General features: G+C 36.4%; 1 protein-coding gene across 4 annotated transcripts in view; it reads right to left on the reverse strand.

Annotated features, from left to right (window-relative positions):
* Positions 1–24,354, reverse strand: part of LOC143237355 (methylmalonyl-CoA epimerase, mitochondrial-like) — a 79,022-nt gene extending 54,668 nt beyond the window's left edge. Inside the window, exons 1-2 of one of the 4 annotated variants that reach the window (XM_076476510.1) lie at positions 24,216–24,354; positions 22,889–23,148 (exon numbers count right to left, since the gene is read on the reverse strand). The gene's annotated coding sequence lies outside the window, so the exon portion shown is untranslated. Of the gene's footprint in view, positions 1–22,888; positions 23,149–23,864; positions 24,002–24,168 lie in introns of those variants that run through there. The other 3 variants (XM_076476509.1, XM_076476512.1, XM_076476511.1) reach the window with 3 other exon arrangements.
* Between the last annotated feature and the right edge of the window lie 402 nt (positions 24,355–24,756).

A 24,756-nucleotide genomic window follows, 5' to 3' on the forward strand; every position in this document is an offset into this window, starting at 1 on the left:
TACAGGAGGAGCTTACACTTTCATATACAAGGGATACACCAGTATCAGTTAACAATGACTTTCAGGAACTACAGGAGGAGCTTACACTTTCATATACAAGGGATACACAAGGGATACAGTATCAGTTAACAATGACTTTCAGGAACTACAGGAGGAGCTTACACTTTCATATACAAGGGATACACCAGTATCAGTTAACAATGACTTTCAGGAACTACAGGAGGAGCTTACACTTTCATATACAAGGGATACACCAGTATCAGTTAACAATGACTTTCAGGAACTACAGGAGGAGCTTACACTTTCATATACAAGGGATACACCAGTATCAGTTAACAATGACTTTCAGGAACTACAATGACTTTCAGGAACTACAGGAGGAGCTTACACTTTCATATACAAGGGATACACCAGTATCAGTTAACAATGACTTTCAGGAACTACAGGAGGAGCAGGAGGAGCTTACACTTTCATATACAAGGGATACACCAGTATCAGTTAACAATGACTTTCAGGAACTACAGGAGGAGCTTACACTTTCATATACAAGGGATACACCAGTATCAGTTAACAATGACTTTCAGGAACTACAGGAGGAGCTTACACTTTCATATACAAGGGATACACCAGTATCAGTTAACAATGACTTTCAGGAACTACAGGAGGAGCTTACACTTTCATATACAAGGGATACACCAGTATCAGTTAACAATGACTTTCAGGAACTACAGGAGGAGCTTACACTTTCATATACAAGGGATACACCAGTATCAGTTAACAATGACTTTCAGGAACTACAGGAGGAGCTTACACTTTCATATACAAGGGATACACCAGTATCAGTTAACAATGACTTTCAGGAACTACAGGAGGAGCTTACACTTTCATATACAAGGGATACACCAGTATCAGTTAACAATGACTTTCAGGAACTACAGGAGGAGCTTACACTTTCATATACAAGGGATACACCAGTATCAGTTAACAATGACTTTCAGGAACTACAGGAGGAGCTTACACTTTCATATACAAGGGATACACCAGTATCAGTTAACAATGACTTTCAGGAACTACAGGAGGAGCTTACACTTTCATATACAAGGGATACACCAGTATCAGTTAACAATGACTTTCAGGAACTACAGGAGGAGCTTACACTTTCATATACAAGGGATACACCAGTATCAGTTAACAATGACTTTCAGGAACTACAGGAGGAGCTTACACTTTCATATACAAGGGATACACCAGTATCAGTTAACAATGACTTTCAGGAACTACAGGAGGAGCTTACACTTTCATATACAAGGGATACACCAGTATCAGTTAACAATGACTTTCAGGAACTACAGGAGGAGCTTACACTTTCATATACAAGGGATACACCAGTATCAGTTAACAATGACTTTCAGGAACTACAGGAGGAGCTTACACTTTCATATACAAGGGATACACCAGTATCAGTTAACAATGACTTTCAGGAACTACAGGAGGAGCTTACACTTTCATATACAAGGGATACACCAGTATCAGTTAACAATGACTTTCAGGAACTACAGGAGGAGCTTACACTTTCATATACAAGGGATACACCAGTATCAGTTAACAATGACTTTCAGGAACTACAGGAGGAGCTTACACTTTCATATACAAGGGATACACCAGTATCAGTTAACAATGACTTTCAGGAACTACAGGAGGAGCTTACACTTTCATATACAAGGGATACACCAGTATCAGTTAACAATGACTTTCAGGAACTACAGGAGGAGCTTACACTTTCATATACAAGGGATACACCAGTATCAGTTAACAATGACTTTCAGGAACTACAGGAGGAGCTTACACTTTCATATACAAGGGATACACCAGTATCAGTTAACAATGACTTTCAGGAACTACAGGAGGACACTTTCATATACAAGCTTACAGTTACAATTTTCATACAGGAGGAGCTACAAGGGATACACCAGTATCAGTTAACAATGACTTTCAGGAACTACAGGAGGAGCTTACACTTTCATATACAAGGGATACACCAGTATCAGTTAACAATGACTTTCAGGAACTACAGGAGGAGCTTACACTTTCATATACAAGGGATACACCAGTATCAGTTAACAATGACTTTCAGGAACTACAGGAGGAGCTTACACTTTCATATACAAGGGATACACCAGTATCAGTTAACAATGACTTTCAGGAACTACAGGAGGAGCTTACACTTTCATATACAAGGGATACACCAGTATCAGTTAACAATGACTTTCAGGAACTACAGGAGGAGCTTACACTTTCATATACAAGGGATACACCAGTATCAGTTAACAATGACTTTCAGGAACTACAGGAGGAGCTTACACTTTCATATACAAGGGATACACCAGTATCAGTTAACAATGACTTTCAGGAACTACAGGAGGAGCTTACACTTTCATATACAAGGGATACACCAGTATCAGTTAACAATGACTTTCAGGAACTACAGGAGGAGCTTACACTTTCATATACAAGGGATACACCAGTATCAGTTAACAATGACTTTCAGGAACTACAGGAGGAGCTTACACTTTCATATACAAGGGATACACCAGTATCAGTTAACAATGACTTTCAGGAACTACAGGAGGAGCTTACACTTTCATATACAAGGGATACACCAGTATCAGTTAACAATGACTTTCAGGAACTACAGGAGGAGCTTACACTTTCATATACAAGGGATACACCAGTATCAGTTAACAATGACTTTCAGGAACTACAGGAGGAGCTTACACTTTCATATACAAGGGATACACCAGTATCAGTTAACAATGACTTTCAGGAACTACAGGAGGAGCTTACACTTTCATATACAAGGGATACACCAGTATCAGTTAACAATGACTTTCAGGAACTACAGGAGGAGCTTACACTTTCATATACAAGGGATACACCAGTATCAGTTAACAATGACTTTCAGGAACTACAGGAGGAGCTTACACTTTCATATACAAGGGATACACCAGTATCAGTTAACAATGACTTTCAGGAACTACAGGAGGAGCTTACACTTTCATATACAAGGGATACACCAGTATCAGTTAACAATGACTTTCAGGAACTACAGGAGGAGCTTACACTTTCATATACAAGGGATACACCAGTATCAGTTAACAATGACTTTCAGGAACTACAGGAGGAGCTTACACTTTCATATACAAGGGATACACCAGTATCAGTTAACAATGACTTTCAGGAACTACAGGAGGAGCTTACACTTTCATATACAAGGGATACACCAGTATCAGTTAACAATGACTTTCAGGAACTACAGGAGGAGCTTACACTTTCATATACAAGGGATACACCAGTATCAGTTAACAATGACTTTCAGGAACTACAGGAGGAGCTTACATATACAAGGGATACACCAGTATCAGTTAACAATGACTTTCAGGAACTACAGGAGGAGCTACTTTCATATACAAGGGATACACCAGTATCAGTTAACAATGACTTTCAGGAACTACAGGAGGAGCTTACACTTTCATATACAAGGGATACACCAGTATCAGTTAACAATGACTTTCAGGAACTACAGGAGGAGCTTACACTTTCATATACAAGGGATACACCAGTATCAGTTAACAATGACTTTCAGGAACTACAGGAGGAGCTTACACTTTCATATACAAGGGATACACCAGTATCAGTTAACAATGACTTTCAGGAACTACAGGAGGAGCTTACACTTTCATATACAAGGGATACACCAGTATCAGTTAACAATGACTTTCAGGAACTACAGGAGGAGCTTACACTTTCATATACAAGGGATACACCAGTATCAGTTAACAATGACTTTCAGGAACTACAGGAGGAGCTTACACTTTCATATACAAGGGATACACCAGTATCAGTTAACAATGACTTTCAGGAACTACAGGAGGAGCTTACACTTTCATATACAAGGGATACACCAGTATCAGTTAGTGACTTTCAGGAACTACAGGAGGAGCTTACACTTTCATATACAAGGGATACACCAGTATCAGTTAACAATGACTTTCAGGAACTACAGGAGGAGCTTACACTTTCATATACAAGGGATACACCAGTATCAGTTAACAATGACTTTCAGGAACTACAGGAGGAGCTTACACTTTCATATACAAGGGATACACCAGTATCAGTTAACAATGACTTTCAGGAACTACAGGAGGAGCTTACACTTTCATATACAAGGGATACACCAGTATCAGTTAACAATGACTTTCAGGAACTACAGGAGGAGCTTACACTTTCATATACAAGGGATACACCAGTATCAGTTAACAATGACTTTCAGGAACTACAGGAGGAGCTTACACTTTCATATACAAGGGATACACCAGTATCAGTTAACAATGACTTTCAGGAACTACAGGAGGAGCTTACACTTTCATATACAAGGACACCAGTATCACAATTTCATATACAAGGGATACACCAGTATCAGTTAACAATGACTTTCAGGAACTACAGGAGGAGCTTACACTTTCATATACAAGGGATACACCAGTATCAGTTAACAATGACTTTCAGGAACTACAGGAGGAGCTTACACTTTCATATACAAGGGATACACCAGTATCAGTTAACAATGACTTTCAGGAACTACAGGAGGAGCTTACACTTTCATATACAAGGGATACACCAGTATCAGTTAACAATGACTTTCAGGAACTACAGGAGGAGCTTACACTTTCATATACAAGGGATACACCAGTATCAGTTAACAATGACTTTCAGGAACTACAGGAGGAGCTTACACTTTCATATACAAGGGATACACCAGTATCAGTTAACAATGACTTTCAGGAACTACAGGAGGAGCTTACACTTTCATATACAAGGGATACACCAGTATCAGTTAACAATGACTTTCAGGAACTACAGGAGGAGCTTACACTTTCATATACAAGGGATACACCAGTATCAGTTAACAATGACTTTCAGGAACTACAGGAGGAGCTTACACTTTCATATACAAGGGATACACCAGTATCAGTTAACAATGACTTTCAGGAACTACAGGAGGAGCTTACACTTTCATATACAAGGGATACACCAGTATCAGTTAACAATGACTTTCAGGAACTACAGGAGGAGCTTACACTTTCATATACAAGGGATACACCAGTATCAGTTAACAATGACTTTCAGGAACTACAGGAGGAGCTTACACTTTCATATACAAGGGATACACCAGTATCAGTTAACAATGACTTTCAGGAACTACAGGAGGAGCTTACACTTTCATATACAAGGGATACACCAGTATCAGTTAACAATGACTTTCAGGAACTACAGGAGGAGCTTACACTTTCATATACAAGGGATACACCAGTATCAGTTAACAATGACTTTCAGGAACTACAGGAGGAGCTTACACTTTCATATACAAGGGATACACCAGTATCAGTTAACAATGACTTTCAGGAACTACAGGAGGAGCTTACACTTTCATATACAAGGGATACACCAGTATCAGTTAACAATGACTTTCAGGAACTACAGGAGGAGCTTACACTTTCATATACAAGGGATACACCAGTATCAGTTAACAATGACTTTCAGGAACTACAGGAGGAGCTTACACTTTCATATACAAGGGATACACCAGTATCAGTTAACAATGACTTTCAGGAACTACAGGAGGAGCTTACACTTTCATATACAAGGGATACACCAGTATCAGTTAACAATGACTTTCAGGAACTACAGGAGGAGCTTACACTTTCATATACAAGGGATACACCAGTATCAGTTAACAATGACTTTCAGGAACTACAGGAGGAGCTTACACTTTCATATACAAGGGATACACCAGTATCAGTTAACAATGACTTTCAGGAACTACAGGAGGAGCTTACACTTTCATATACAAGGGATACACCAGTATCAGTTAACAATGACTTTCAGGAACTACAGGAGGAGCTTACACTTTCATATACAAGGGATACACCAGTATCAGTTAACAATGACTTTCAGGAACTACAGGAGGAGCTTACACTTTCATATACAAGGGATACACCAGTATCAGTTAACAATGACTTTCAGGAACTACAGGAGGAGCTTACACTTTCATATACAAGGGATACACCAGTATCAGTTAACAATGACTTTCAGGAACTACAGGAGGAGCTTACACTTTCATATACAAGGGATACACCAGTATCAGTTAACAATGACTTTCAGGAACTACAGGAGGAGCTTACACTTTCATATACAAGGGATACACCAGTATCAGTTAACAATGACTTTCAGGAACTACAGGAGGAGCTTACACTTTCATATACAAGGGATACACCAGTATCAGTTAACAATGACTTTCAGGAACTACAGGAGGAGCTTACACTTTCATATACAAGGGATACACCAGTATCAGTTAACAATGACTTTCAGGAACTACAGGAGGAGCTTACACTTTCATATACAAGGGATACACCAGTATCAGTTAACAATGACTTTCAGGAACTACAGGAGGAGCTTACACTTTCATATACAAGGGATACACCAGTATCAGTTAACAATGACTTTCAGGAACTACAGGAGGAGCTTACACTTTCATATACAAGGGATACACCAGTATCAGTTAACAATGACTTTCAGGAACTACAGGAGGAGCTTACACTTTCATATACAAGGGATACACCAGTATCAGTTAACAATGACTTTCAGGAACTACAGGAGGAGCTTACACTTTCATATACAAGGGATACACCAGTATCAGTTAACAATGACTTTCAGGAACTACAGGAGGAGCTTACACTTTCATATACAAGGGATACACCAGTATCAGTTAACAATGACTTTCAGGAACTACAGGAGGAGCTTACACTTTCATATACAAGGGATACACCAGTATCAGTTAACAATGACTTTCAGGAACTACAGGAGGAGCTTACACTTTCATATACAAGGGATACACCAGTATCAGTTAACAATGACTTTCAGGAACTACAGGAGGAGCTTACACTTTCATATACAAGGGATACACCAGTATCAGTTAACAATGACTTTCAGGAACTACAGGAGGAGCTTACACTTTCATATACAAGGGATACACCAGTATCAGTTAACAATGACTTTCAGGAACTACAGGAGGAGCTTACACTTTCATATACAAGGGATACACCAGTATCAGTTAACAATGACTTTCAGGAACTACAGGAGGAGCTTACACTTTCATATACAAGGGATACACCAGTATCAGTTAACAATGACTTTCAGGAACTACAGGAGGAGCTTACACTTTCATATACAAGGGATACACCAGTATCAGTTAACAATGACTTTCAGGAACTACAGGAGGAGCTTACACTTTCATATACAAGGGATACACCAGTATCAGTTAACAATGACTTTCAGGAACTACAGGAGGAGCTTACACTTTCATATACAAGGGATACACCAGTATCAGTTAACAATGACTTTCAGGAACTACAGGAGGAGCTTACACTTTCATATACAAGGGATACACCAGTATCAGTTAACAATGACTTTCAGGAACTACAGGAGGAGCTTACACTTTCATATACAAGGGATACACCAGTATCAGTTAACAATGACTTTCAGGAACTACAGGAGGAGCTTACACTTTCATATACAAGGGATACACCAGTATCAGTTAACAATGACTTTCAGGAACTACAGGAGGAGCTTACACTTTCATATACAAGGGATACACCAGTATCAGTTAACAATGACTTTCAGGAACTACAGGAGGAGCTTACACTTTCATATACAAGGGATACACCAGTATCAGTTAACAATGACTTTCAGGAACTACAGGAGGAGCTTACACTTTCATATACAAGGGATACACCAGTATCAGTTAACAATGACTTTCAGGAACTACAGGAGGAGCTTACACTTTCATATACAAGGGATACACCAGTATCAGTTAACAATGACTTTCAGGAACTACAGGAGGAGCTTACACTTTCATATACAAGGGATACACCAGTATCAGTTAACAATGACTTTCAGGAACTACAGGAGGAGCTTACACTTTCATATACAAGGGATACACCAGTATCAGTTAACAATGACTTTCAGGAACTACAGGAGGAGCTTACACTTTCATATACAAGGGATACACCAGTATCAGTTAACAATGACTTTCAGGAACTACAGGAGGAGCTTACACTTTCATATACAAGGGATACACCAGTATCAGTTAACAATGACTTTCAGGAACTACAGGAGGAGCTTACACTTTCATATACAAGGGATACACCAGTATCAGTTAACAATGACTTTCAGGAACTACAGGAGGAGCTTACACTTTCATATACAAGGGATACACCAGTATCAGTTAACAATGACTTTCAGGAACTACAGGAGGAGCTTACACTTTCATATACAAGGGATACACCAGTATCAGTTAACAATGACTTTCAGGAACTACAGGAGGAGCTTACACTTTCATATACAAGGGATACACCAGTATCAGTTAACAATGACTTTCAGGAACTACAGGAGGAGCTTACACTTTCATATACAAGGGATACACCAGTATCAGTTAACAATGACTTTCAGGAACTACAGGAGGAGCTTACACTTTCATATACAAGGGATACACCAGTATCAGTTAACAATGACTTTCAGGAACTACAGGAGGAGCTTACACTTTCATATACAAGGGATACACCAGTATCAGTTAACAATGACTTTCAGGAACTACAGGAGGAGCTTACACTTTCATATACAAGGGATACACCAGTATCAGTTAACAATGACTTTCAGGAACTACAGGAGGAGCTTACACTTTCATATACAAGGGATACACCAGTATCAGTTAACAATGACTTTCAGGAACTACAGGAGGAGCTTACACACCAGTTTTAACATACTAGGAACACCAGGGATACACCAGTATCAGTTAACAATGACTTTCAGGAACTACAGGAGGAGCTTAAAACACTTAGTCATATGTTGAGCAACAAGGGATACACCAGTATCAGTTAACAATGACTTTCAGGAACTATTAGGATAAAACTAGTGTATTTAGTTATAGTAACACCATTATGTTGATTAACAAGGGATACACCAGTATCAGTTAACAATTACATTCAGGAACTACAGGAGGAGCTTACACTTTCATATACAAGGGATACACCAGTATCAGTTAACAATGACTTTCAGGAACTACAGGAGGAGCTTACACTTTCATATACAAGGGATACACCAGTATCAGTTAACAATGACTTTCAGGAACTACAGGAGGAGCTTACACTTTCATATACAAGGGATACACCAGTATCAGTTAACAATGACTTTCAGGAACTACAGGAGGAGCTTACACTTTCATATACAAGGGATACACCAGTATCAGTTAACAATGACTTTCAGGAACTACAGGAGGAGCTTACACTTTCATATACAAGGGATACACCAGTATCAGTTAACAATGACTTTCAGGAACTACAGGAGGAGCTTACACTTTCATATACAAGGGATACACCAGTATCAGTTAACAATGACTTTCAGGAACTACAGGAGGAGCTTACACTTTCATATACAAGGGATACACCAGTATCAGTTAACAATGACTTTCAGGAACTACAGGAGGAGCTTACACTTTCATATACAAGGGATACACCAGTATCAGTTAACAATGACTTTCAGGAACTACAGGAGGAGCTTACACTTTCATATACAAGGGATACACCAGTATCAGTTAACAATGACTTTCAGGAACTACAGGAGGAGCTTACACTTTCATATACAAGGGATACACCAGTATCAGTTAACAATGACTTTCAGGAACTACAGGAGGAGCTTACACTTTCATATACAAGGGATACACCAGTATCAGTTAACAATGACTTTCAGGAACTACAGGAGGAGCTTACACTTTCATATACAAGGGATACACCAGTATCAGTTAACAATGACTTTCAGGAACTACAGGAGGAGCTTACACTTTCATATACAAGGGATACACCAGTATCAGTTAACAATGACTTTCAGGAACTACAGGAGGAGCTTACACTTTCATATACAAGGGATACACCAGTATCAGTTAACAATGACTTTCAGGAACTACAGGAGGAGCTTACACTTTCATATACAAGGGATACACCAGTATCAGTTAACAATGACTTTCAGGAACTACAGGAGGAGCTTACACTTTCATATACAAGGGATACACCAGTATCAGTTAACAATGACTTTCAGGAACTACAGGAGGAGCTTACACTTTCATATACAAGGGATACACCAGTATCAGTTAACAATGACTTTCAGGAACTACAGGAGGAGCTTACACTTTCATATACAAGGGATACACCAGTATCAGTTAACAATGACTTTCAGGAACTACAGGAGGAGCTTACACTTTCATATACAAGGGATACACCAGTATCAGTTAACAATGACTTTCAGGAACTACAGGAGGAGCTTACACTTTCATATACAAGGGATACACCAGTATCAGTTAACAATGACTTTCAGGAACTACAGGAGGAGCTTACACTTTCATATACAAGGGATACACCAGTATCAGTTAACAATGACTTTCAGGAACTACAGGAGGAGCTTACACTTTCATATACAAGGGATACACCAGTATCAGTTAACAATGACTTTCAGGAACTACAGGAGGAGCTTACACTTTCATATACAAGGGATACACCAGTATCAGTTAACAATGACTTTCAGGAACTACAGGAGGAGCTTACACTTTCATATACAAGGGATACACCAGTATCAGTTAACAATGACTTTCAGGAACTACAGGAGGAGCTTACACTTTCATATACAAGGGATACACCAGTATCAGTTAACAATGACTTTCAGGAACTACAGGAGGAGCTTACACTTTCATATACAAGGGATACACCAGTATCAGTTAACAATGACTTTCAGGAACTACAGGAGGAGCTTACACTTTCATATACAAGGGATACACCAGTATCAGTTAACAATGACTTTCAGGAACTACAGGAGGAGCTTACACTTTCATATACAAGGGATACACCAGTATCAGTTAACAATGACTTTCAGGAACTACAGGAGGAGCTTACACTTTCATATACAAGGGATACACCAGTATCAGTTAACAATGACTTTCAGGAACTACAGGAGGAGCTTACACTTTCATATACAAGGGATACACCAGTATCAGTTAACAATGACTTTCAGGAACTACAGGAGGAGCTTACACTTTCATATACAAGGGATACACCAGTATCAGTTAACAATGACTTTCAGGAACTACAGGAGGAGCTTACACTTTCATATACAAGGGATACACCAGTATCAGTTAACAATGACTTTCAGGAACTACAGGAGGAGCTTACACTTTCATATACAAGGGATACACCAGTATCAGTTAACAATGACTTTCAGGAACTACAGGAGGAGCTTACACTTTCATATACAAGGGATACACCAGTATCAGTTAACAATGACTTTCAGGAACTACAGGAGGAGCTTACACTTTCATATACAAGGGATACACCAGTATCAGTTAACAATGACTTTCAGGAACTACAGGAGGAGCTTACACTTTCATATACAAGGGATACACCAGTATCAGTTAACAATGACTTTCAGGAACTACAGGAGAGAAAACTTGTATTTAGTTATAGTAACACCATTATGTTGAGCAAGGGATACACCAGTATCAGTTAACAATGACTTTCAGGAACTACAGAGATAAAACTAGTGTATTTAGTTATAGTAACACCATTATGTTGAGCAACAAGGGATACACCAGTATCAGTTAACAATGACTTTCAGGAACTACAGGAGGAGCTAAAACTAGTGTATTTGGTTATAGTAACACCATTATGTTGACAACAGGGATACACCAGTATCAGTTAACAATGACTTTCAGGAACTACAGAGATAAAACTAGTGTATTTAGTTATAGTAACACCATTATGTTGAGTAACAAGGGATACACCAGTATCAGTTAACAATGACTTTCAGGAACTATTAGAGATAAAACTAGTGTATTTAGTTATAGTAACACCATTATGTTGAGCAACAAGGGATACACCAGTATCAGTTAACAATGACTTTCAGGAACTACAGAGATAAAACTAGTGTATTTAGTTATAGTAACACCATTATGTTGAGTAACAAGGGATACACCAGTATCAGTTAACAATGACTTTCAGGAACTATTAGAGATAAAACTAGTGTATTTAGTTATAGTAACACCATTATGTTGAGCAACAAGGGATACACCAGTATCAGTTAACAATGACTTTCAGGAACTATTAGAGATAAAACTGACTGTATTTAACTATAGTAACACCATTATGTTGAGTAACAAGGGATACACCAGTATCAGTTAACAATGACTTTCAGGAACTATTAGAGATAAAACTAGTGTATTTAGTTATAGTAACACCATTATGTTGAGCAACAAGGGATACACCAGTATCAGTTAACAATGACTTTCAGGAACTACAGGAGGAGCTTACACTTTCATATACAAGGGATACACCAGTATCAGTTGACAATGACTTTCAGGAACTACAGGAGGAGCTTACACTTTCATATACAAGGGATACACCAGTATCAGTTAACAATGACTTTCAGGAACTACAGGAGGAGCTTACACTTTCATATACAAGGGATACACCAGTATCAGTTAACAATGACTTTCAGGAACTACAGGAGGAGCTTACACTTTCATATACAAGGGATACACCAGTATCAGTTAACAATGACTTTCAGGAACTACAGGAGGAGCTTACACTTTCATATACAAGGGATACACCAGTATCAGTTAACAATGACTTTCAGGAACTACAGGAGGAGCTTACACTTTCATATACAAGGGATACACCAGTATCAGTTAACAATGACTTTCAGGAACTACAGGAGGAGCTTACACTTTCATATACAAGGGATACACCAGTATCAGTTAACAATGACTTTCAGGAACTACAGGAGGAGCTTACACTTTCATATACAAGGGATACACCAGTATCAGTTAACAATGACTTTCAGGAACTACAGGAGGAGCTTACACTTTCATATACAAGGGATACACCAGTATCAGTTAACAATGACTTTCAGGAACTACAGGAGGAGCTTACACTTTCATATACAAGGGATACACCAGTATCAGTTAACAATGACTTTCAGGAACTACAGGAGGAGCTTACACTTTCATATACAAGGGATACACCAGTATCAGTTAACAATGACTTTCAGGAACTACAGGAGGAGCTTACACTTTCATATACAAGGGATACACCAGTATCAGTTAACAATGACTTTCAGGAACTACAGGAGGAGCTTACACTTTCATATACAAGGGATACACCAGTATCAGTTAACAATGACTTTCAGGAACTACAGGAGGAGCTTACACTTTCATATACAAGGGATACACCAGTATCAGTTAACAATGACTTTCAGGAACTATTAGAGATAAAACTAGTGTATTTAGTTATAGTAACACCATTATGTTGAGCAAGAAGGGATACACCAGTATCAGTTAACAATGACTTTCAGGAACTATTAGAGATAAAACTAGTGTATTTAGTTATAGTAACACCATTATGTTGAGCAACAAGGGATACACCAGTATCAGTTAACAATGACTTTCAGGAACTATTAGAGATAAAACTAGTGTATTTAGTTATAGTAACACCATTATGTTGAGCAACAAGGGATACACCAGTATCAGTTAACAATGACTTTCAGGAACTATTAGAGATAAAACTAGTGTATTTAGTTATAGTAACACCATTATGTTGAGTAACAAGGGATACACCAGTATCAGTTAACAATGACTTTCAGGAACTATTAGAGATAAAACTAGTGTATTTAGTTATAGTAACACCATTATGTTGAGCAACAAGGGATACACCAGTATCAGTTAACAATGACTTTCAGGAACTATTAGAGATAAAACTAGTGTATTTAGTTATAGTAACACCATTATGTTGAGCAACAAGGGATACACCAGTATCAGTTAACAATGACTTTCAGGAACTATTAAAGATAAGACTAGTGTATTTAGTTATAGTAACACCATTATGTTGAGCAACAAGGGATACACCAGTATCAGTTAACAATGACTTTCAGGAACTATTAGAGATAAAACTAGTGTATTTAGTTATAGTAACACCATTATGTTGAGCAACAAGGGATACACCAGTATCAGTTAACAATGACTTTCAGGAACTATTAGAGATAAAACTAGTGTATTTAGTTATAGTAACACCATTATGTTGAGTAACAAGGGATACACCAGTATCAGTTAACAATGACTTTCAGGAACTATTAGAGATAAAACTAGTGTATTTAGTTATAGTAACACCATTATGTTGAGCAACAAGGGATACACCAGTATCAGTTAACAATGACTTTCAGGAACTATTAGTGTAGATAAGACTAGTGTATTTCAGTTATAAAACTAGTGTACACCATTATGTTGAGCAACAAGGGATACACCAGTATCAGTTAACAATGACTTTCAGGAACTATTAGAGATAAAACTAGTGTATTTAGTTATAGTAACACCATTATGTTGAGCAACAAGGGATACACCAGTATCAGTTAACAATGACTTTCAGGAACTATTAGAGATAAAACTAGTGTATTTAGTTATAGTAACACCATTATGTTGAGTAACAAGGGATACACCAGTATCAGTTAACAATGACTTTCAGGAACTATTAGAGATAAAACTAGTGTATTTAGTTATAGTAACACCATTATGTTGAGCAACAAGGGATACACCAGTATCAGTTAACAATGACTTTCAGGAACTATTAGAGATAAAACTAGTGTATTTAGTTATAGTAACACCATTATGTTGAGTAACAAGGGATACACCAGTATCAGTTAACAATGACTTTCAGGAACTATTAGAGATAAAACTAGTGTATTTAGTTATAGTAACACCATTATGTTGAGTAACAAGGGATACACCAGTATCAGTTAACAATGACTTTCAGGAACTATTAGAGATAAAACTAGTGTATTTAGTTATAGTAACACCATTATGTTGAGTAACAAGGGATACACCAGTATCAGTTAACAATGACTTTCAGGAACTATTAGAGATAAAACTAGTGTATTTAGTTATAGTAACACCATTATGTTGAGTAACAAGGGATACACCAGTATCAGTTAACAATGACTTTCAGGAACTATTAGAGATAAAACTAGTGTATTTAGTTATAGTAACACCATTATGTTGAGTAACAAGGGATACACCAGTATCAGTTAACAATGACTTTCAGGAACTATTAGAGATAAAACTAGTGTATTTAGTTATAGTAACACCATTATGTTGAGTAACAAGGGATACACCAGTATCAGTTAACAATGACTTTCAGGAACTATTAGAGATAAAACTAGTGTATTTAGTTATAGTAACACCATTATGTTGAGTAACAAGGGATACACCAGTATCAGTTAACAATGACTTTCAGGAACTATTAGAGATAAAACTAGTGTATTTAGTTATAGTAACACCATTATGTTGAGTAACAAGGGATACACCAGTATCAGTTAACAATGACTTTCAGGAACTATTAGAGATAAAACTAGTGTATTTAGTTATAGTAACACCATTATGTTGAGCAACAAGGGATACACCAGTATCAGTTAACAATGACTTTCAGGAACTATTAGAGATAAAACTAGTGTATTTAGTTATAGTAACACCATTATGTTGAGTAACAAGGGATACACCAGTATCAGTTAACAATGACTTTCAGGAACTATTAGAGATAAAACTAGTGTATTTAGTTATAGTAACACCATTATGTTGAGTAACAAGGGATACACCAGTATCAGTTAACAATGACTTTCAGGAACTATTAGAGATAAAACTAGTGTATTTAGTTATAGTAACACCATTATGTTGAGCAACAAGGGATACACCAGTATCAGTTAACAATGACTTTCAGGAACTATTAGAGATAAAACTAGTGTATTTAGTTATAGTAACACCATTATGTTGAGCAACAAGGGATACACCAGTATCAGTTAACAATGACTTTCAGGAACTATTAGAGATAAAACTAGTGTATTTAGTTATAGTAACACCATTATGTTGAGCAACAAGGGATACACCAGTATCAGTTAACAATGACTTTCAGGAACTATTAGAGATAAAACTAGTGTATTTAGTTATAGTAACACCATTATGTTGAGTAACAAGGGATACACCAGTATCAGTTAACAATGACTTTCAGGAACTATTAGAGATAAAACTAGTGTATTTAGTTATAGTAACACCATTATGTTGAGCAACAAGGGATACACCAGTATCAGTTAACAATGACTTTCAGGAACTATTAGAGATAAAACTAGTGTATTTAGTTATAGTAACACCATTATGTTGAGTAACAAGGGATACACCAGTATCAGTTAACAATGACTTTCAGGAACTATTAGAGATAAAACTAGTGTATTTAGTTATAGTAACACCATTATGTTGAGTAACAAGGGATACACCAGTATCAGTTAACAATGACTTTCAGGAACTATTAGAGATAAAACTAGTGTATTTAGTTATAGTAACACCATTATGTTGAGTAACAAGGGATACACCAGTATCAGTTAACAATGACTTTCAGGAACTATTAGAGATAAAACTAGTGTATTTAGTTATAGTAACACCATTATGTTGAGTAACAAGGGATACACCAGTATCAGTTAACAATGACTTTCAGGAACTATTAGAGATAAAACTAGTGTATTTAGTTATAGTAACACCATTATGTTGAGTAACAAGGGATACACCAGTATCAGTTAACAATGACTTTCAGGAACTATTAGAGATAAAACTAGTGTATTTAGTTATAGTAACACCATTATGTTGAGTAACAAGGGATACACCAGTATCAGTTAACAATGACTTTCAGGAACTATTAGAGATAAAACTAGTGTATTTAGTTATAGTAACACCATTATGTTGAGTAACAAGGGATACACCAGTATCAGTTAACAATGACTTTCAGGAACTATTAGAGATAAAACTAGTGTATTTAGTTATAGTAACACCATTATGTTGAGTAACAAGGGATACACCAGTATCAGTTAACAATGACTTTCAGGAACTATTAGAGATAAAACTAGTGTATTTAGTTATAGTAACACCATTATGTTGAGTAACAAGGGATACACCAGTATCAGTTAACAATGACTTTCAGGAACTATTAGAGATAAAACTAGTGTATTTAGTTATAGTAACACCATTATGTTGAGTAACAAGGGATACACCAGTATCAGTTAACAATGACTTTCAGGAACTATTAGAGATAAAACTAGTGTATTTAGTTATAGTAACACCATTATGTTGAGTAACAAGGGATACACCAGTATCAGTTAACAATGACTTTCAGGAACTATTAGAGATAAAACTAGTGTATTTAGTTATAGTAACACCATTATGTTGAGTAACAAGGGATACACCAGTATCAGTTAACAATGACTTTCAGGAACTATTAGAGATAAAACTAGTGTATTTAGTTATAGTAACACCATTATGTTGAGTAACAAGGGATACACCAGTATCAGTTAACAATGACTTTCAGGAACTATTAGAGATAAAACTAGTGTATTTAGTTATAGTAACACCATTATGTTGAGTAACAAGGGATACACCAGTATCAGTTAACAATGACTTCCGTCTGTAGCTGCCATTCAAAATACTTCACGTTCGACGAATGACATGAGATGTGAAAGTTGTTGACATAGAGCCCATTTGCAACAGTAAGAGGTAGTTGTTCAGTGATGGCATTAATTTTTCTTCTGAAAAATGTGACACTCAGAACATAGTCCTGAGGGACTCCAAGTTCCTGTAGAAAAGAACAGGAAAATGTCAAACCAACAAACTTGGAATCTCCTGTCCATTAAAAAATTTTTAATAAAAATGTGCAAATGGATATATAACCCACATATATGGAGGTCTCGCAAAATTCCATACCTACATGTTGTATGATAAGTCTTCTCAATGTCAAAGAATATTGATACAAGATGTTGTCATTTGAGAATGGCTTCTGTGATTGATCTTTCGAATCAAATCAGGTGGCCCATGGTGGAGCGTTGTCATCAAAACCCACACTGGGTGGGCAAGACGAGGTTGTTTGATTCTAAGAACCAAACAAGATGGCCATTAACCATCCTCTCTAAGGTCTTACAAAGACAGCTTGTCAAAGCAACTGGATAGTAGTTTGAAGGAATCTTGGGATCCTTCCAAGGCTTGGGGAAAGGAAGGACAATAACCAGGTGCTAGGCATCAGGAAAAACATTCTCCTGCCAGATCCAGTTAAAAGCAATCAGAAGAATAGCAAGAAAAGCAGGAGATAGATGGCACAGCATCGCATACTGTATATCATCAGGTTCTACTGATGGACTGCCAAACCAGTGAAGGGCCAGTTTGAGTTCCATGTGTTGAAAGAGATGATTATAGTCATAGAGACAATCAGCTTGAAGGGAAAGAGGTGATTGGTCTTCCCAGGTCTTGATGGCTAAGAAGGTGGAAGAAGAAACAGTGCCATCCCTCCATGTACCTCATCGATCACACAGCCTGTCATTTCTGTATACAGAAAACTGCCGAAAGGTGATTATATCGGCAGGTTTCAGAAATATTTCCTGTAAGGAAAGACAAACAGGATGGTAGGAAGCAATCAGTGCTTTGATGTCATCCAGATTAGAACGTAAACCCCAAGAATTCCATTGTATCAGAGTGGCCATTTTTATTTGTGTGTTGGTGAATTGGGTGGAGAACTCTTCTGTTTATGACATGGTGATGTAAATATCAAAATTAGGACACTGGTTGACATTGTAATTCCATCTTTGCGAATGGAGATACGCCTCACTGCAGAAACTTCTTGGGTGGAGAAACCAGCAAGAATTTCTAATTTGGGGATGTTCTTTAAATCCTTGTCAACAATAACTCCTCATGATGAATTCAGAGTAGAATGAGATCAAACCTCAATAGGTATATCCCCAATTGCCTTTGAATGCAAGGAGTTCACTGTATTGAGATGCAGATATTTCCACCAATATGCCACCAGATCGAAGCTTCTTTACTGACTTTGGAGAGCCAGCAAGTCCCTCTAGTTCCTACTGAATGAAAAATGGAGACATTTGCCCTGAAGGTTTGTCTGAAAGAGAATGTAGGATAAGAAAATAAGGTACAACAGGTGTTACAGATGAAGATTGCTGCCCAGAATCTTCAAACATGGTCGTTTACCTATGGACTGTTTTTTCACTATTTTATGTTTTTATTTGGAGGATCCATAATAAAAAAAGGAATATTTCAGAGCCCACTGACCCCACCCACCATGGAGCCCTATAAGGGGATGCAATATAATGTCAAAGAAGGACACTGCAGCAATGCCAGGGTTTTGTGAGCACTAAACCCAAAGACAAGCATCAGATACAATGCCCACAACACCTGTTGAGAAGATCCAACACTGGTACTTGGTTGACCCTAGCCCAAGTGGGTCAGCCAAATGACCCAAGGGGGGGCCACCCCAAGGCTGCCCGTCTACAAGAATTCAAGGCTCAAGTGGTGTGTTCAGGTTAAACCCCTCAACCACCAGGATTCTCTCCTCCCCTTCACAGGTCACAATGCATGACAAACACGTGGGTGAATGTTTAGATCCCAGACGAGGTAAACTGAAAGAACAGAACCTTCCCTGGGAGGTCCCCTCACCACATACAGGAATCTACACCGAGGGGGCAGAATTAACTTTGGAAATAAAGTTTTAAATAGGTGACTAAGGCTAAAATGCTAGGCTTAGGTTAGTATGTAAGGATGACCTGCTTGAACTTATGGGATCGGTTCAGTGGAAGAAGGTATATTTTTTGGAATGGATGATTTACATTTAAATAGGGTTGGGCAGGCTTGTTTGCTTAGGCTATTAACTCAGCTGTAAGGAAAGTTTTAAACTAGGACTAGACAGTGGTGAGGGCTAGGAAACATTAAATGAAAAAATAATAAAAGGAAATGAGTATAGAAGTAATTATAAGGACAGGTTTAACTGCTAATATTGGAAGGCTAGAAGTATAAGAAATAAGATACATGACCTTATAACACTGGTAGGATTAGAGGATTCTGAAATAATGATAATAACTGGTACATGGTTAAACACAGATAAGTTTCTTTGAAATACAGGGTATTTAGTAGGGATAGAATATTATAGGGAAGTAGCTTTATATGTAAAGTGCAAGTTACATGCTGTTGAAGTTGAAGATAATATCAAGTAGATTGAATCCATTTGGGTTTATATTGATGAACATAGAAACTAAGGTTAAGATATCAGCTGTTATTGAAGTCATAATTATAGGTTATTTTAATTTTTGACACACAGATTTGAAAATGCTAGAGTAAAACCATGAAGAGGAAAGGTTTTTGGAAACTGTTTAAGATGACTTTCCTCACATATCAGTTAAGGAACCAACTACAAGTAATGCTGTTTCAGATTTCTTAAATTCACATATAAAAATGATTTAGATGGGAGAAACTGTGGAACATCTGGGTACAAGTGATCATTGTTTCATTACGTTTAATGTTTTCCTACATATGGAGAGAATGATTTACATGGCGGAAACTGTGGAACATCTGGGTACAAATGATCATTGTTTCATTAGGTTTAATGTTTTCCTACATATGGAGAGAAGAAATAATGACATTTTGGTGACAAATTTCAAAGTAAATTTTGTAAGGAAATAACAACAATAATTTGTTGTGAAAATAGTAGCTGAGTTATCTGTAGACACTGATCAGATGTGTAAAATATTTAAATATTCAAGGTAAACACATTCCTTATTGTAAGAAAAGATTAGCTGTAAGTTAAACGCCAGGTTGGCTCAGAAAGAACAAGAAATAATGTTAAAGGGAAGCATCATAAATTTAATTAGAACAAACTGGTACGACAAGAGATTTAGAAGATTATAGAATATGAAAGAAGTTGGTGAAACTGAAAATTAAAACATCAAAGAGGATCTATGAAAAAAGGTTGGCAGAAAAGGTAAAAGTGAAATTTAAGAAGATTTCTTAAAATACATTAAATGTAAACAAAATGTTAAAATGTGGTGGAACTTCTGAGGGATAATAATTATAGACATCTTAGTCTTACATCAGTTCTGAAAAAAGTAGTGGAAAGTCTGATAAAAGATAATTTTCAAATTCATTTAACAAAACTTAGAACTTTATTTGATAGTCAACATTATTTGACTGAGGAAATATCTTGCCTTATAAATATTTGTGGTACTTACTGCTTATGTAAATGTAGGTAAGGATTTAGATTTGGTGTATCTTAACTTCAGAAAGTATCTAACAAGGTACCACATAAAAGGCTTGTAAAAAGTTGTCTCTGTAAATGTGAAGAATACGTTAGTTATTTGGACAGGAGAATGGCCAGATGGAAGAAAGCAGAGGGTTGTTGTACACAGGGTTCAGTCAAACATGATTAATGTTACAAGTGGTGTACTCCAGGGTTCAGTCAAACGTGATTAATGTTACAAGTGGTGTACTCCAGGGTTCAGTCAAACGTGATTAATGTTACAAGTGGTGTACTCCAGGGTTCAGTCAAACGTGATTAATGTTACAAGTGGTGTACTCCAGGGTTCAGTCAAACATGATTAATGTTACAAGTGGTGTACTCCAGGGTTCAGTCAAACATGATTAATGTTGCAAGTGGTGTATCGCAGAGTTCAGTCAAACATGATTAATGTTACAAGTGGTGTACCTCAGGGCTCAGTCTAACATGATTAATGTTACAAGTGGTGTATGTACCTCAGGGCTCAGTCTTAGGACCTTTGCTCTTCTCTGTTTACATCAGTGACGTATATGAATTACTTAAGTTTGCTAATGATATTAAGATCTTGGTTTTGGGTGTTGCTGTCTGTGAAGAGGATGCTGCTGATTTACAAAAGGATTTAAATCATTTTGTAAATAAATGGTTTTAATTATGATAAATGTGACATAATGCATGTGGGTTATAATAATTTGAATAATAATTTAGATGAAAATAACCTAAACAATGTTATAAAAGAAAGATGCAACAGTCAATCAGTTTCTGAATACATCCAAGCTGTGTGTTGTTATTGATGGTACGGCAAATAGGATTTTATGTTGTAGCTATGGAAATACAAGACATTTAATTGGTGGAAAGGGTTACTAAAATGGTACCTGGGATGGAAGGATTGTCATATGAGGGGAGAGTAAGATCATTAAACTTATTTTCTCTTCAAAAAAGAAGAGATAAGATGGGATCTGACTGAGATGTTGAAGATTATAAAGGAAACTGACAGTGTTGATACATAATTGTTTTTCCATACCTAATGGTAAGAACAGTAGGACAAAGAGATACAAATGTATATTTTGCAGGGTGAGACAGTTTTATTTTTCTAACAGGGTAGTTGCCCTTCAGATGTTATAGATACAGTGAATTTAAGAAAAAGCTCAATAAGTTTGACTGATAATGGCTTGCATTAAAATTTTTACATTTTTTATTTATATATTTGACAGTTTTATTTTACAGAATAAGACAGCCAAAATAAAACAACTGATCCTCTGTTACCCCTAAACATTATGTTATGTAGTATGAAAAATGTATACAGGTACCGTCACAGTATCAAAAATGTATACATGTACTGTTATGTAGTATCAAAAACACTGTTCAGTTCCTTTCAGAAAACCCAATAAAACTCTAATTCTTTTACAAAGTCCTCCTATTGAAGGATCAAGAAAGTTATCAGTTTTATAAATATTATTTAGTGTATACCTGTACCCTATAAATTCCAAATTATAAATATATGTTTCCAGGTGATGAATTCCACAAGTAAATTCAACCTAAATGTACATTTTGTCTCTTATCTTATTAAAGTAAGCCATAACTTAAATAATTCCACCTACTGTAGACAAACTATCCTTGCACAACAGGAGATGTTTCTGGAACACCTTCAAGTGAACTATTATAAATCTCTTTCTCAGATAACAGTTTCTGTTGAGCTAATATTTTTTTCTCAGCTTGCAGAGGTCTCTGAATTGTGATGTAATTGTAGGCTCTCAGAGAACACAGACCAGCACCAACGACAGTTAAGCCAATTAGTCCTGTAACAACAGACTTGTGAAGAAGATCTGCTATACGAGTCCAGTTTCTTCGCATTCTACAGCTTAGTTCAAATAAATGTACAGTTATAACTGAAGATTTCCAACATGACAAAATTCTTATCAAATACACACTTCTGTACTATACACATGATATTAAGCCTTACAGTAACACTTGATTTTGTTGAGGTTAAATCATCCATCACATTTTTCTATAAGATTTTTAAAAGTGCCCTCTAATAAAATATAATACAAGATTTTATTTTAATTGAAAGACATCATAAATAAACTAAAACAACATTCTAGTTTCCATTTAAATTTATTCTCTATATTACATTAACAGCCGGTACCAGTAACCGGATAAAGCTGGTAGACTTGCCATATCCGTATATGATTTCACTATCTAGACCTGCAGTCTTTATTAGAAAGTTAACACCACACAGATTTCACTTCCTACATTGTTCTGTGTTAAATTAACACGTGACAATAAACAAGTTCAGTGCCAACTGTAAATTAACACATGATAATAACATTAAAACATCATATGTTGCTAATAAACTTTCTTTCACCAATTCAAACCGTCTTCAAAAAAATTTTAAAATATGACCTTGTCCTTAGCTGGATAGCATAAGTTAGACCATTTTATTTTGGTTTCACCAACATCCACATAAATCTAGACCGAATATATTGCACGTTAAATGTATATTAAAATATATGAAAAAATAGGAATACGACTGAAAGTGTAAAACTATATTATTCATTATTTATAACTCAGGCTTACCGTGATCTCCTTAAACTTTAATACTATTAGGCCAATGCACACGCGCCCTAGATCTCTTAGTGCCCTTGGTAAATCGATATCCACCAAAATAATAAGAGTATAAAATTTAACAACACCTATTTTGATAAGTCGTGATACCAACCTCAAATTGAGATCAACAGTTAAGTTCGATGCAGCTTGAATTTGGCTACGTTTGCCTGCGAACAATTTAATTATATTTATCATAACTATACAAATTCTTTCTATGTAATATATATATATATATATATATACATTCACAGATATATATAATTGTAAATCTTACCTAAATCCTTAATTATACAGCATGATTAACGTCAATAATATACTTACATATAATGACATTGACAAACATAGAACTTACAGAGAACCCTAGTGTATCAGAAGATATAATAATTCATATTTTTATTACTTTTGCTATTACTTTATTACAAGCTGAGGTACACCTCCTTTACCCGAGTTATGAACTTACAAAATGTGTGAGTGGATACTATAATAAATAACACAAAAATCATAACTTTCACGCAATTTATCTATAACATATTATTACATTCTCTAAACTGAACTTGTATACATTCATGATTAGTGATGTCGAGAAAACCCATTTGTAGAGAAAAATATATATGTAAAAACGGTTCGTTTGGGTTGAGAATTTCTTTTACGTTGAGGAGCGAACAATATTTCGACCTTCTTCGATCATCGTCAGGTTCACATACAAAAAACAATTTGTGAACCTGACGATGATCGAAGAAGATCGAAACGTTGTTCGCTACTCTACGTAAAAAAAAAAAAATTCTTACCCCAAACGAGCCATTTTTACAAATATAAATTCGTGATTAATGAAAGGTTATTTTAGGGCATGAAAAGTTCTTCC

The sequence above is a fragment of the Tachypleus tridentatus genome, chromosome 13 (assembly GCF_004210375.1).
Source record: "Tachypleus tridentatus isolate NWPU-2018 chromosome 13, ASM421037v1, whole genome shotgun sequence".
Taxonomy (NCBI): Eukaryota; Metazoa; Arthropoda; class Merostomata; order Xiphosura; family Limulidae; genus Tachypleus; species Tachypleus tridentatus.